Here is a 16,348-nt window from a genome sequence, read left to right on the forward strand (position 1 = left end):
ACTCTTGCATAGGAGTTTCAGCTAAGAGTTCAAAGAATCAATAGGCCATGGAGACAGAACTTCCTTCCTACAGCACTTCAGCACATTGGCAAGGGGAAGGAAATGTGTTCTATACACAATGCTCTTCCTGATCAGCTGTCACAAAGGCTGTAGAAATTTCACTGGCATGCCACCATGCTGTTTCCTGTTACAAGGGATCCCTTGTTGCTGATGTCCATGCTTGTAGCCTTCAACATACTCTTTGCATTCAAAGGGGCATTTTCAATGTTGACCTTGAATTCCAATTGCTTTGAGAAACTTCCATTCACCTGCACATTCTCCACTCAGATAGGTTCTAATCTATCTTCTCTCCTTTGTATGCTTTATGAGAATGTGACTGTTTCACAGCAGCCAATGACTAATTCTCATTTCCAGCTGCGCCTCTTAGCATTGTATTCCTTTTTGTTTGAAAAAAAAAATTATTCAGTTTGCTGAAATACAACACCTGGGGAGGAGCAGAGAAAGCACCTTCATTTTAATTAAGTGCTTCAGGCCATGATTAATTTTAATAAAAGTGATTTGGTTAAAAGAGAGATTTCCACTATTCTTTTCATAACTCTGGAAAAACTGGCATTAAAAATTAATTTATTTTGGAACAAACTTAGATAAAACTTAGGTCTTTCCCTCTCTCAGGGACACTTATTTTCTACTGTGAAAATATTCTCAGTCATGTGTGTATGGAAATATTACTGAAGGAGGATGATCTGGTGGTGAAGGCAGACGATTCTGGGTTCAGTTCCCACATATCTCCTGTGTGACCATGGGCAAGTCACGTAGGGCCAGATTTTCAAAGTTATTTAGGCACCTGAAGATGCAGACAAGTGCCTAGGGGTTTTTTCAAAAGCATCTAACTCCTAGATGGTTTTGAAAATCCCTCTAGGCACCTATCCGCCTTGGTAGGCACCTAAATAGCTTTAAAAATCTGGCCCTTAGTATCTCTTGGTCTCAGTTCCCCATTTGTTAGAAGGGAGATAATAAAGCTGAACAGACAAATAGTAGTTGGCTTGTTGCTTTCCTAACATCTTGAATGCTTTTTACATCTCTTTCTGACAAAACTGCTTAAAAATCAAGCTACTTGAGAGGGTGAGACCTGGGGGAATAAGGCCCTCACAGCCCTCTGGAGATGCACAGGGTGAATTAAACATTGTTTGACATTTCTGAAAGAACCTCCTCCCTCAGTTTGGACATTGAAATTGGGAACAATTCAAAACCAGCCAGAACGCTGAAGGGACAATGATGTTTGTGTCTAACATAATTTCCCAGAGATTCACTCTTCATTTGCCTTCTGTAACATGGCGTCTGCCTTGCTTTCTTTCGGAGAAAGCTCAGCTTACACTAATGAGCCCCTGGAGAAATAGAAGGCTGAGCAAAGACACCTCTGGAGCAACGTTACAAAATGGAAGAAAATCTGTCAGCTGAGCTGCTGCTCGAGTTAGTTTGGAGAGCGTAAGGAGGGGTGTGTGTGTGTGTGTGGGGGGGGGAATGTAACTCCTATTTAGCAGTGGAACAACTGGCAGCAGTGACAGGAATTTAAGACACTAGTAAGGAGAGAAAGGTAGAGGGAAAAGCAGCCTGTGACATTTCACAATCACATGCCTAGGGCGTATATAAGGAGCAACAAAACCATTTAAAGTCTATTATATTCCTGTTATATGCATCTCATGGAAGAACAAGGACCTGACAGCAAGAAGCGTGTATTAAAAAAGCAGTGGTAGATGGCATATGGGAAAGCCTGCAGCTATACCACACTGGGCTGTGATACTGGTAGATCTCACAGCCAAAGCAAGTTCAAGCCCAGTCAACATGTCTTCTGCAGGAAATACAATTAGGGATTCCTGTGGCACATGTCCCTCTGAACCAGTACTAACCCAACTAAACTCACGTTAATGCGAGGAGAATGACATGCTGCTGGACCTACAAGACTAAAACTTCATTTCAATGTAGACATACTTTGCACTTTCTATAGTGTCTTCCATTCACATTTCTCTACAAACAGCATAATCCTGTGAAACAGGGAGACTGCCCATGGTCACACAGTAAATCTATGGCAGGGTCAGGAATAGAACGCAGTCCGCCATCTCCCATCCCTTTTGTGTTAGCCAGCAAAGCAAGACAATGGAACTCTATGAACTTTATACCAGTTGAGGATCTGCCACACCATCATTTGGACGAAGTATGAAAGCCAGGTCAGCAGAAATTTGATTTCACTAGGTACGTTGGTCTTTGTGTCTTAATGGCTACATCTTGCCTACTCAGAATGCCCAGAGAAGTTTCAGTTGGAAAGAGCGTTCTTTTCACTTCCTCTCTTAGTGTGTCATGCGGCTGTGTGCAGTGTGTCACTTGCTGTATTTTGCAGTTGAGCTATAGTAGAGGGGGTAGAAAACATTTAGTTGAGAACTGGCATTTTTTGTCAAAAGGGAGATTTTTTTGTGTGGCTGAAAACTGCAGTTTTCAGTTTTTTACAGAAACCTGAAAATAATAGAAGAAAATTTTCAACAAAACCCATTTTTCATTTTTGTTGACATTTTTCATGAGGGTTCACAAACCATTTCCCAGCTAGCTTCATTTCAGAGATGGGGGAAAGTAATCCCTGCAGTTGGGGCTGATATCGCAGTTTAAGTTTCCAAGGGCACCAGTAAGTGTATTTATTTATTTATTTTAAAATGCAAAACTCCCTTCAGTTTTTCAGCTTCCAAGCAGACACTAACTGAACCACCACCACCACCACCACCATCTTCCTTTCCAACCCCGAAGTGGGGAAGGGCCAATGTGGGTTCCTTGGTTTAAGTACCTAGACTTGCCATCTGCCTAAGGTCTAGGCAGCCCCCTCCTATTCATTACCTATTAAGGGTACCTGGGTTGCACCATGAGGAGATTGGAGTGGGACTTTGGGTTTATGGTCTGGTTAGGTCCCTGCTCTACTTAAGATCCCATGAGGTTGCTGCTCCCTGTGTTTGACTCCCAGCAGCAAGATCAACTAGCAGGAAACCCACTTTTTGCAACACCACTGGACCATCTGCATCAGAAATACCACGTTTTTACTGACTTGTGATGATGGAGTCGGGAGTCCTTTGGGCACTTCAGTGAGGTCATTTATTTTCCTTTATGGTACCATTCTTCATAGCACCTAGAAACCCTTAATCTGGCATCTAACTGGGTGACAATTCTGGTAGTGTCCACAAACACATGGAGTCTATACATTTTAACCATGGTTAAAGGAAGTAACTGGCTCTCTAATCAACAGCCAAAAATAACCTCCTCCTCTGAGAGTTGTCTGTGCATCTTCTTATGACTCTTTCCTTCCCCACCTCTCCAAAACTGCTCCCTAGAAATGAGTAGCCAATCTGTATCCAGCTTCAGCAAAAAGAAAAGTTCCCAAGTTATCCTTTGTTAACTATGAAAATGCACAAAAGAGTGCAGAAGGACAGAATTGTGAAATAAGTTGTTGCTGATTGAATGCAGAAGCTGGATGGACAGAAGAGTACCTCATATATACATTAGAAACCCGAGGCGCTATGACTTCAATTTGTCCTGCCTTCTGAGGTCACGCCACTGGCTTATACATTTTAATTTAAACCCTTTCAAAGGACAAGTGGCTGCTCTGTCCAAGCACTCCTTCCTGTGCTCATGCCACGGGGTAAGGGCACTGAAAAGAGAGGACTCCCAGGTACTGTACCTAGCAACACTTTTAGTCTACTTCTCCAAATGCACAGACCCAGATTACGGGTACGAGGCTGTCAGAGGAGCCAAGTATCAGGGAGACAGGTGTGTTAGCTATGCAGAGCGTGAGAGATCTTTTAAAAATACATATTTCTCTTTAGGCTTACAGTTAGTGCACATGAAAGGTGCAGGATTTGGCAGCCCAGAGACCTGAGGTCGTCTGCTCGTTACCCTAGAAAAGGTAGCACTAATGTTACCTTCTTCCACTCTTACCCAAATACTTCATTCCAGACGTTTAGAGACCCCTTGTACGATAGACTAACCTCCATGGCCATTCAACCCCTGGTCCCTTCTTCATTGCCAAATTATGGTCTCAGTTACATCAGGGTAAATTCAGAGTTATTCCCATGAGTGCAGTGGAACCACCAAGATCATATCTTGGCCCATGGAATTTTATATCATTTTTAGTGACTATGAATTAACCCTTCAGATCTCTCTCCCACCTATTAAATAAGAAAAGATCCTGCAAAGCACTAGACTGGGACTCAGGAGCGCTAGGTTGAATTCCTGCTACTGCCATACTCTGTGCACGACCTTGGGCAAGTTATGTCATAGCACCGTGCCTCAATTTCCCCATCTGTAAAATGGGGAAAATATCATTGCCCTACCTCACAAGGAGAATTCATTAACATTTGTGAGGGCTGAGATGCCGCAGGGATGGGAGCCATAGAAATAGACAGACTTACATTTTTCTTGCTTTTTCTCATCCGCATGGTAATCTAGTGGACATGATGTTCTGAGTGTACTCTGGGAGTTAAAGGGAACCTCTGCAAAAACATGGCTACCTGCTTTCAGAACAGGAAAGCTGATCCTGAAACAGTCCAATTGGGTATCTGTGCACAGAGCTAATGTGCCAGCTGCATATTCCATTCAGTCAGGATGTCATTCAGCAGCCATTTAATAAAGCAATACAACCTTGTCTGTAATACTGAGGCTGTTGAAGTGTATCTGAATCGCAGACAGTGCCATCAGAATCAAAACCCAATGGGAACAAATGTATGAAACGGAAACATTCCCAAGATGGGGGAAACCAAGTTACAATAAGTTTTCAAGACTTTAACTTTATCCTTCTGCTGCACTGGTTGGGGTTAGCTTAGTTTCTGGGTCATTTCATGTCATTCAATGATTCAGCCCTACTTTTTCACTTCCCACTCTTCAATCAGTATATGCAGTTAGAGAGGGTGCCATGTATCCAAGTATGTGTGGTACATCCCATCGAACGTATCTCATTGGGCACAGACAAACACATGGCTGTGTCTACAGTATCGACTTTGAGTTGTGTATGTACAAAACAAGCAGCTACATATATGTGAGCTTGAGAAACTAACCAAGGGCTGGATTTTCAAGTGCTCAGCACCCACAAATGGGTTTATCTGCATATCAATGTAAGGTGTCATTTGTTAGGCTGCCATTGGGTACAGCTGCTGCAAATTGCGGAGTGGTTTGCACTACAAGTCAACAAATATACATCACGGAAACGTTTATTAGGCTGTGGGGGGAAGGGAATGGGGAGAGATTACTAAAGACCTGAACTCCCAACATGCATCCCACCTGCTGGCCTCTTTGGTGTCTAAATAGGAGCTAAACTGAAAACCTGGCCATAGGACAGAGTGAACAGATAACCAGGAGGGAGATGTTCAAAGGCACAAAGGACAGCTAAGCCAAATTTCACTGAAAGTCAGTAGCATTTAACGGCTTTCAGTTCCTTGGGAAGTCCCATTCCACCTGAACTTTTTACAGCATGTGCCCTCAGTGGCAATTTTAGTCTGGTGGAGAGGGCAAGCCCCAGATTAGGATGTTCTGCTAAGCTACCAGGGGATTTTGAGGGCTTAGTGTAAACGTTTGGACATGAAGACAGACTAGAGAGGTGCAACCTACAAAAACGTACATTTCTCAGACCTACAAGGTCTAGATCTCAGAAGCTATCACTGACATAGCATGACTCTTAAAAATAAACTCCCAACCAGCGTTTGACTTGCCCTTCCCCCCACAGCCTAATAAACATTTCCGTGATGTATATTTGTTGACTTGCAGGATGTGAGTGCAAACTACTCCGCAATTTGCAGCAGCTGCACCCAGTGGCAGCCACTCCCCTTTCCTAACAAATGACACCTTGCATTGATATGAAGATACTCCTTTGGCTTCTCAAAATAGTCCTAAACACAGAGTCAAGGAGATGTTAACTGGCAGTTCAAACTAACTGTGTTCCTCATTTTCATGGGTGTCCCCATAATCATAAGCCTTTCCAGCAGCTGTTCTCAGAAGGTATTTGGACAACCTCTGACTACCATTTCCAGCTCTGGTGTTTGACTCCTGGACATGCATACTAACAAAAAGAGAGCGCATCACAAACTGAGAAATGATGCTGCAAAAAAATTCAAAGGGGTTTCTATCTCACCAAGTTTGAAAAGGACCCATTTTCCCTTTCCCCCCAAAAAATCTGACAGACCAATTTTTAATTTTGTTTTATTTTTTGAAAACCCAGTTCTCTGGAAGATGAATGTCTGGGATGGGCCAGATTCTCCTTTTAGTTACACTGGGGGAAATAGAAAGTAACCAGTGAAGTCACTAGATGCATGCTTGTGTAATAGAAACCATACTGAGGGGCGGGGAAATTGACTCAGTGGGTTCTCCATCAAGACAACATGGAAGCTCCTTGGGGCAGGGACCGTGTCTTTGTCTGCGTCTTGTACAAAAGGAAGCATGCTTTAGGCTCCTAACATAATAGGGCAGATTCTCTGCCCCATGCCACCCCCTTTGCATGCTTGGATGATACAAAAGGAGCAGAGACTTCCAGTGTGGGAGAATTCCCAGGAGGAGTAGAGCTAGTGTAACTGGCTCCCAGGCCACGGTCATGCCTGCAATCTCCTGCTCAAGGGATGGTTAGCAGGACTGGGTGGAATGTGATGTGCTTTGCCTGTGGTTGGCTGGTGTGTTGTCCCTTACAGCATTTCGCCAACTGGTACATGATGGAGCAGCCCCAAGCATGTACCAACCTGCGTTGGGGATAGGCACAACTGGTTCTCTTACATCCCTTCTGCCCCTTCATCTGCACAATGATAATAGACTGGGACCAAACCCCATTGGGATGGCTTCAAATCTGGGGTTTTGAATCAGAATCCTTCCAAAATGTCCAGTTGTTTGGATTTGAGACCTTGGTGTTCGCTCCTCTCCTGCATGAGTTATACCTGGACACAGCTGATTTTGCTTTTCAGGAGAAGTGACACTGCTGTTGCTACTTCTGAGAGAGACTAGAGAGTATTAAAATGTTAAACCATGCTGACTTTTGAAGGTGGCTTGGATAGGTTTGCAGTGTAACTTCATTTCAAAAATAGGTAATAAAAACTAAGGGCCCAGTATTCCTGTGGAATATGAATCCAGGAATATGCCACACTGCGTTCCTTTCAGAGTGGAATTGTTTGCCCTCTTCTAAAGCGCGGTGCTCATGTCCTTGTCAGCAGTTGTCAAGCTGCAGACAATGCAAAGAGGAGTGTGGAGATCTGACATGTCTTGTAATATCCTACTGAAACGAAAGACATCTTTCTGCTTCAGCCAGATTACAGACCTACCAAGGTTACATGAAGGATTCAAAACACTTGGGCACATGAATCTAGATGAATAAACACTACATATAGAAAACCAGGACAGCAGAAGAGCAAACTAGGCATTGGAGAAATTGCCTCAGCATTGGCTTAGTTCTTGAGTTGCTAATGTAGAGCCCCAAACAGAGAGGGAGAAAAATTACAGTCATGACTTCTAATTGATCAGGCACCAAAGCAAAGCAACCCTGTTTAATAACCAGCTGCATATTGCCTGGTGAAATGCACTTAAGTTACACATCCTCTGGTTCACTCTCCAGTGGCTCAGCTCAGTCTGGAGTATTGCATGCATGAGCAGTAAGGTTTGAAATGAATGGGGTCTTTGAACACTGGGCTTGAGGCAGCCTGGGATCCATTTGCTGTCTCTGTCATATTTGGAAATGTCACCACCTCTCATTTCTATCACCATGAGAATTGCTTTTCTAATATGAATCCTTTGCTGTGGCCAGCAAAAGTGCTGCTCTGCTCAGACTGTAGTGATTTATTACTGGCATAAGAAACATTGCATTAGTACAGGAGCAAAGAAGTTTCTTTCAATAGGAACAGCGGAAAGAAGAGTCACTTTTGGTACTTGCTTCAAAGTCCAAATCCATAAATTAATCTCGCCAGCATGACGTAGATTTCAGACAATAGGCAGTAGATTTGTTTGCTGTGGCTCTTGCATCCTACTACAACAGGTATGGAAAACAGTGCAAGATACAGCCTTGGAGACTGGAGTCCTTTCTGCATAGCTACAGAACAGGTACAGTGCTACCAGCAAGAGGAGAATTTAGCGTCTGTGTCCCACTGGCTTGGCTAGTATTTATGATGGGGACATTTGTCCACTAGGAACTGGGCTGAGGCCACCACACTTCCATGCAAGCTGCCAAACAGGTGCCAAATGATGGTGATTTTCAGTTGCTGCCAGTCTTATTTGACCCAAGTACCTAGGTATAAAAAGGACTTGGTATCCCATTCCCATTAAACCTGAAAACCTAAATTCCAAGGCCCAATTCATTCCTGGGTTATCTCTGCTGAAGTGGAGATGTAGTTAGCCCCTACTTTATTTTTAACCTTAAAAAAGACTAAAAAAATGGAATTAAGCGATTATATTTTTGAATGAAAATTAAAATGGGGAGAAAGATTTGGCTCCAGGTTGTCTTCCAAACCTGAACTGCAGGCAGAGGCTGAGTTTCAAGCACGCATTTGAGCCTAAAGAGATATAGGTTTTTGCAAGTAACATTCTGAAATATGGTGGTGATGGCCCAGTCCTCAGTTCTACTATGAGATTCCCACTGTGTGCATGAGTCTTGCCAATGTAGATCCAATGTCAGGAAAGGGGTTGAAATTTGCTCTGAGTTTTGGGACCTGTTTGAACTTGCAAGTCAAGAGGTGAGGAATGAGTTTCACTTGAGCCCTGTGACCTGAAACTCCACAAAAGCCTTTGTCCTCAATAAGAACATCCTGCTGGCAAAATTGTATTTTTCAAAACTAAATCATCAGTGGTCTAGATTTAAAACAAATTATGTTGTGGGTCAACAGAGAAGTTTGTGGTTTCCATGGATTTCTAAATAAAAATGGTTGAGGAGATTTCAGTACCATTTACAGTCATTGTTTAAAACCATACCTGAGAGTGTCCAGACTGATCTGGTTAGGAAGGGAAGTGGTTTTATATCAAACTACCAAAGTGGGACTGATCATTGAAATGACACAATATATTATGTGCTTAAATAATTTGGGAGTTAATTGTATGACAATTAGATTTATCTCTTATATTCATATTACAGCTCTATAAATGTCCCTTTAATGATATACAATTAACATGATATACTGTGCACTCAGCTCAATTATGAATGCACACTAGAGATGTTTTGTTTCAAGTGCTAGTGGAATTGTTTATGACGGTCTTGAGCAACATTAGGACATGCTCTTGCTTTGTTCTTGTGAAGTAAAAATGTATTTAATTCAGGCTCAGGGCAAAGTCATGGCTCAGAGCCCTTCAATATACAGATGAACTTGAAGCCAGCTTGCAAATCTGTTTCCAGAATAACCTTCTGGGTATCTTTTATCCCTCAACGATTATCTAAAACTTTTGTATATAAGTAGAGCTAATAGAATAATTTAGAATTTCAAAACTTTTTCAAAGAAAAGAGAAGTTTTTAAAGAAAACGGTCATGAAAAATGTATCTCATTTTTTAACCAGCTCTGGATATAAATCTGATCAAGATCTGATTTTATATTGGCAAGAGCCAGGAGATTCAAAGACAGGATAATAGTCGGCCTTTACAGATGGTGATGCTCATTTTGGGAGTGCAAGGAAACTGCCATGGCTAGTACAGCATAAAGCTTAGGTAGACAGATAGATGATAGCTTTATGAAAAAACCCACCTTATAGAATATGACAGAAACTAACAAAGTTTCTACAGTATAAGGTTTTTCGAACAGGTCTATAGAGTTTAAATGATGAATTATTCCCCTGCCTTAGAATATTCTAGGCCAGTGGTGGGCACCCTGCAATCCATCAGGGTAATCAGATTGTGGGCCACGAGACATTTTGCTGTTATTGACCATCCACAGGCACAGGTCCCTGCAGTTCCCAGTGGCCGCGGTTCACCATTCCTGGCAAATAGGAGCTGCAGGAAGCAGAGGGTTGCAGGGACGTGATTTTCCTCCCTAAAACATTCTGTTGGACTTTCCCATAAGGGTAGACAGACAGACACTTATCTCCTGCACATGTGAATGCCTTTGCCCAGCTCCTTCCTGTGCGGAGTGACCCAGACTTAGGGCTCTCAGCCCGCTCCTTTTCACGGGTGCTCAATTCATCCACATGATTTTTTTTTAAATTAAAAGAGCTATTGACATTGAAAAGGGGTTGGAGAGGAAAAAGGGGGCAGAATGTTCATGAGACAAGCAGGGCAGAAATGAGAACAAGGAGCAAGACACGGTGAAGGAGGAAAGAAAAAAAGGGTGTTTATAGCAACTCTGACAACAACATTTGACAATCGGTTAAAAAAAAATCTCCAAATACAATTTTTAGCAGCACAATTGTTTAGACTGAGTTTGGCCAGTTCATGCACATCCCAAGGGCTCCCCTGTGCAATCATCACTCCCGAACCAGTCTTGCTGACCGACGCTTAACGGATTCAGTCACAGAGAGGGTCACCAATAAATTTGTGGCATGACCAGACAAGACGGTGAAGAAATAACCCAGGGCCATTCTTCTGGTCCAGAACTGGGAGGCTACTATTGGGAAATGCAATAGGAGTTGACCTTAAATTAATTTCTTTTTTTCAGTCATGTCATAGGTATGAATCCCTGGGTTTTTAGGATCACATGCTGGCTTGTGTAACTGTGGGTAGATAACTGGATAAAACCTTTCCATGACTTGTCCAGAATACTTTGCTGGACTGACAGGTTTCATTTCAAAATAATCAAAGCATTGGAATAAGCCCCCGAAAACTACAGATTTGCATTTCCAAGTGCTAAGGCCATAATGTAATAATGACTATATTTGTCTTCTTCAGATTGTCATCCTATTAGTGCCTGTGTCTAACAATCAACTTTCAGCTATCATCAATCATTACTGCACAAATTCAGGAACTAAAATACATTAGAAAGCAAATTGATTCCTTTGCATGCCTCTTTCTCTGATTAGTTCATTTTCCTACTAACGGCCTAGTATGCAGTTAATAGTGTATAATTTGAGGTAGAGCATTCATTCACTGTATCACTGCAGGAGAGTGTTGATGGAGTTCTACAGAAATTCTCTGCCTCAGGGTAAGATTTTCCTTTCTGATCAGCACTGCCAATCTCTATTGGGACTCTGGTAACACACCATGACCAGTCAGAGAGAACAGTTTGCAAACAACCCCCAGGCTGAAAATTGTTTCCTTAAAATATTCAGAACCGTACTGACAAATAATGAACACATCCACAGAAATTGGGTTCAATCCACAGACAGAAACCAGAGCTAAACTTCATTGGGTAATTTATCAGCGGAGAATAAATTCACCAGTTTGAGATTCCACTGAAGCTGCTTCCACTAACTGCCTTCGAAAGGTTAGTTCATTCTTATCACTGCTACAAAGTGCTTTGCTATGGGGAATCATAACATTGTTTTTCTCTTATTGTTAGGCTATTGTTTTGTAACTGCCTTTTCTTCTGAGAATGACCCCTCCTTCCAGGTCCTTACTGTAAAGTTACAGGTACCCACTCTTAAGATAGGTTGGAGAAACTAATTTTCATGCAGTGGAAAACTATAGAAAGAAGCCCTGTTTTATACCCAGGAAAGGGCCCTGGCTTACATTTTCAGCAGTGACTAGTGATTTTGGGTGCCCAACATCAGGCAACTTAAACAACATGTCCAAACTCTTCAGTCCCACCTAGTGTGTACGTGATAGCTGGTCACCCCAATATCACTGAAGCATTTAGTGTCACCAGTCACTTGGAAATGCAGATCCTAGTTCTTGCCCCTTTGTGTTGGAGCTAGGCATGAACAGCTGAGGCTGCACACACATTTCCCCCCCGAAGTCAGGGTTATCGCTCTGAAGTTTTCATAAATATTGGCTTGAGTACATCAAATCTATAGCGAAGAAAGTTGAGACTCAGTTCAGTGTGCCTGTGCAATGATTAATGTTTATACGCATATCTCTGTACAGGGCTGGCTCCAGCTTTTTTGCCGCCCCAAGTGCTGAAAAAAACCCAAACCCCCAATTGAGCTGCCGCCGAATTGCCGCCGAAGTGGAAGGGAGAGAATGAAGGACTGCGGCTGAATTGCTGCCAAAGACCCGGACGTGCCGCCTCAATAACTGACTGAATGCCGCCCCTTTCTATTGGCTGCCCCAGCCACCTGCTTCCTTCACTGGTGCCTGGAGCCGGCTCTGCATAGAGGACCAGACTTCCTTTCCATTTGGTATAAAAGCCATTAGTTGTCAGAGCATCTATCAAATACTGATACTTAACATCAAAATATTTTTGGCGCATTCTGCAGTGGGCTCTGTGCCATAGCATACCTAGGAAATGTTTTAAAAACTTTCCTCCAAGTGTTTTTTCCCCATGAGGTAATTAAATGTGTAGCAAAATAAAGTGAAAAGGCAGCCAGCATTTTTTTGACAGTGACAAGAGTAAACTACTGTATTTTTTAAATTTATTATTTTGTTGACTGGTAGCAAAGAAAGAGGAGACAAGAATGTTCAGACCCTTCTGGAGCCTTTAAATAATGATGGGAAACTAGTGGTCGAGGAATCTCAAAAGGTCTGCAGGTCAGAAAAGCACATGTGATGCAGCCAAACTTCTTGAACATCCTAAAACTTTCCAGCATTTCCACTTCCAGAAATGTCATGAGAACAGCTTTTTCTCTGCTACAGTAGTGTTTCTACTCCCAGATGGGAAAGAAGAACTGCAGAAATGAAGACCTACCTGAACGTTTTGTGTCTTAATGGTTTAGTTAGTGTTCAGCTATGGAAACAGTGAAGGTTAAGGATGGAGGTGAATCAAATGTTATCTATCTAATGTGTCCATCACTATGTTACATGAAATCCTCATCTTAATTATACAAACATTCCCAACCCTCTAGAGAATCGGAGAGCTTTGCAGGGCAGAGCTCAGATCCAGCTGCTCCCATGATTATTCTTGATAGGAGCTCAGCATGTCTGAAAATCAAGCTATACTTATGTGATGAAATGGTAGTTACTGGAGAGTGAGCTCCTGGAATCTTTGTTTGCACAGACCCAACACAAAGGGGTTGGGATCTCAAAATGCTACTGCAATACAAATAAACAAACAACAAAAAGCAAGAGTGAATAGGGCAGAGGGAACTTTCGAGGTTTTGCAGAAATGCAAAATAATGCCGAGTTTAGAGACAGTGCAATTATTTCCTTATAGGAAGAGCTCACACAGAAGTAGCTGCATTCTCTTGCCCTTATGCTGACAGGAAAAATAGCTCTGAATCAGACCTCCTGCTCTAGTCCAATTGAAATACAGCAAGTCGTAATCACACTATTATTTTTCATCTTGAGAGGGACTTTCAATGATTTACAAAGCCTCCAACAAAATGTTCCTTATGTTTGCTGTGTGCTCCCCCCCTAGAGCTCCCTCCCTTCCTTTCTCTTTGGAGATAAATGCATCTTCCCGAATAAAAAAGGACACCCTCATGAATCATTTCACTTTCATCTAGAACAGAGAAATATGTTGCAGTTGATTCCCGCTGGCGCTCTCACAGCTCGTCCAAGAAGAAATGTTGCTGTGATCCCAGATCAATTGGCTGCTTACCCACTCCCACCTTCTCATCACCAAGCCCAATCTGCCTCCCCACCACTCCTTGTGCTGACACATCAGAAATAGCCTAGCTCAGGGCAGGAAGGGAAGGGTAATCAAAACTAATGAGTGCATCCTGGAGCTACTGACTCCACGGTGTTTTGGACAGAGACAGAATCCATTCAGTCCATTGGGCTTTTTGCTTTCCTAATATCAACAAAATTAACAAGCTCTGACATCTGATAAATTTCCCTTGATAATTCAAAAGACAGACAGAAAGACAGGTTGAATCAGTTTAGGATTTGTGATGCATTGGGGGTTTCATTCCAACTGTATTTTTTCCAGTGGATTTTGACTCTGGTAAACTAGACCCTTTCGATTTAATAATCACCTGCTTGTGTCACGAGGGAAAATCCACTACTAGGGATAGGAGCCTGTGACGCACACAAAATGATTTTATAAAAGTATGAGTGTGAGTATAATGTCACTAAAATATGCTTCATGCAGAAGGTCTCTTGTAAGGTATTACAAAGCTTATAATCTACTGAGTGTGGTCATCCTATTTGTATAAATGTAACACTCTTGTATCTGAAATTAGAAATATGAAATATAACTCTGAGGGCCTATTGTAGTTATGCAAAGTGTATTAATGATGGTTTGGAATCTTGATGGCTCCCATCAACCAGGACAATTGACTGTGGATGGCTCTGTTTGCAGGCAGGCCTTCCTGTGAGTCAGGCTGGGAAGAATGAAGGCTTGGGGTCTCACAGGACATGTGATCATGTCACCTGAACTGGAATCCATCTTTAACTTGCAAAAAGAAAAGGAGTACTTATGGCACCTTAGAGACTAACAAATTTATTTGAGCATAAGCTTTCGTGAGCTACAGCTCACTTCATCGGATGCATTTTTCCACCAAATGCATCCGATGATGTGAGCTGTAGCTCACGAAAGCTTATGCTCAAATAAATTTGTTAGTCTCTAAGGTGCCACAAGTACTCCTTTTCTTTTTGCGAATACAGACTAACACGGCTGCTACTTTGAAATCTATCTTTAATTTGGTGCTTTTCCACTGAGAAGGAGGGTGAGAACCCAGTGGGACAAAGGATTCCCACCTTATGCAAAAGAGATATAAGTGGGTGGAACAGAACACGGGGTGGCAGCCATCATGAGGAATCCCCTAGCTATCACCTGAGCTGGAACAAGGGCTGTACCAGGGGAAAGGATTGTGCCCAGACTAGGAAGGTGTCCAGCTCCAGTCTGTGAAAGAAACTTATTGAAACATTTCGAAGGGTAAGATTTTATCTGGATTCAGTTTTTATTACTGTACTAGACTTAGACTGGTGTGTTTTATTTTATGTTGCTTGGTAATTCACTTTGTTCTATCTGTTACTACTTGGAACCACTTAAATCCTACTTTCTGTATTTAATAAAATCACTTTTTACTTATTAATTAACCCAGAGTATGTATTAATACTTTGGGGGGGGGGGGCAAACAGCTGTACATATCTCTCTATCAGTGTTATAGAGGGCAAAAAATTTAGAAACTTTATACAGGGTAAAAAGGATTTATTTCGGGTTTGGGCCCCATTGGAAGGGCATCTGAGTGTCAAGGACCAGAACACTTCTGTAAGCTGTTTTCAGTTAAGCCTACAGCTGTTAGGGGACATGGTTCAGACCTGAGTCTGCAGCAGGCTAGCGGGTCTGGCTCAAACCAGGCAGGGCACTGAAGTCCTAAGCTGACTGGACAAGAAAGCAGGAGCAGAAGTAGTCTTGGCACCTCAGGTGGCAGCTCCCAGAGGGTTTCTGTGATCCAACCCGTTGCAGAGCCAACCTGGAGGCTGATTCTGGACAGCGAGGGAGGAAGATGGACAGAAATACAATGGAGACTTGTGACACCAGAAAGCTGGCTGGTGAAACCGATCTATAAAAGTATTGTTCAATTTACCACCATGTATATGGTTTGTTCTGTGTTGGTTTCTAAGACAGGGGGTGAACCCACTGCAAAAAGAGTCCATTTATTTCCCCAATATTTCTGCCTCCAAGCCTTTTGATTGGCACTTAATTCAGATTGCACAATGTTTGTGTCAGGCACCCGGAGATCTTCAGCCAGGAGGAAACTCATAATTAAATATCAGACTTAGACTGTAAATTTTTTGGGGCAGAGGCTGAATTTTCGCTCAGCGTTTGAACAGCACCTATCACCGAGGGGTTCTGGTCCAAGACTGAGGGTCTGAGGTGTTACTACAATATCAATAATAAATAATAATAATCTGTTGTGAGCTAGCCAAGATTTGTTTGAGCTTTTTTGGGGGGGTTTGCTGTTGGACAGGGGGAACTTGCTCAGATTAAATTATAAACTGATGAAAAATCCTTTAGACCAAACCCAAATCCAGCCAGGAACCAGTTTGGAGTGCAGAAACAATGTGGCTGGTTTTCCTCCTTTCATTTTCACGTGTGTTGGGCTTTCTGGTCTCAGCTGGTGATAGAGAAGCTAAGATGAAAACAGGTGGTGTCTGCTTTTACAGCATTTTCAATATGAAGAAAATCTCTGGAGAGCACCTAATTTTGTGAGGTTTCAATCCCTATTTGTGGACCAATTAAAGGCAAGCATTAAAATGGAACCATTTGCCATAGGAGACCGTGCCACCAAGGGGTTAGAGCAGTTAACCTGGTTCCATTCCCACCTCTGCCACTGACTCACAGTGTGGCCTTTGGTAATTCATTTCATCCCTGTGTGCCTCAGTTTCCCCATT

General features: G+C 42.5%; 1 protein-coding gene across 1 annotated transcript in view; it reads right to left on the reverse strand.

Moving 5' to 3' along the window:
• The window catches only part of CTTNBP2NL (CTTNBP2 N-terminal like), a 190,147-nt gene that overhangs the window by 147,993 nt on the left and 25,806 nt on the right, over positions 1–16,348 (reverse strand). The gene's annotated exons all lie outside the window — the stretch shown is intronic.

This window comes from Dermochelys coriacea, chromosome 21 (genome assembly GCF_009764565.3).
Source record: "Dermochelys coriacea isolate rDerCor1 chromosome 21, rDerCor1.pri.v4, whole genome shotgun sequence".
Classification (NCBI taxonomy): domain Eukaryota; kingdom Metazoa; phylum Chordata; order Testudines; family Dermochelyidae; genus Dermochelys; species Dermochelys coriacea.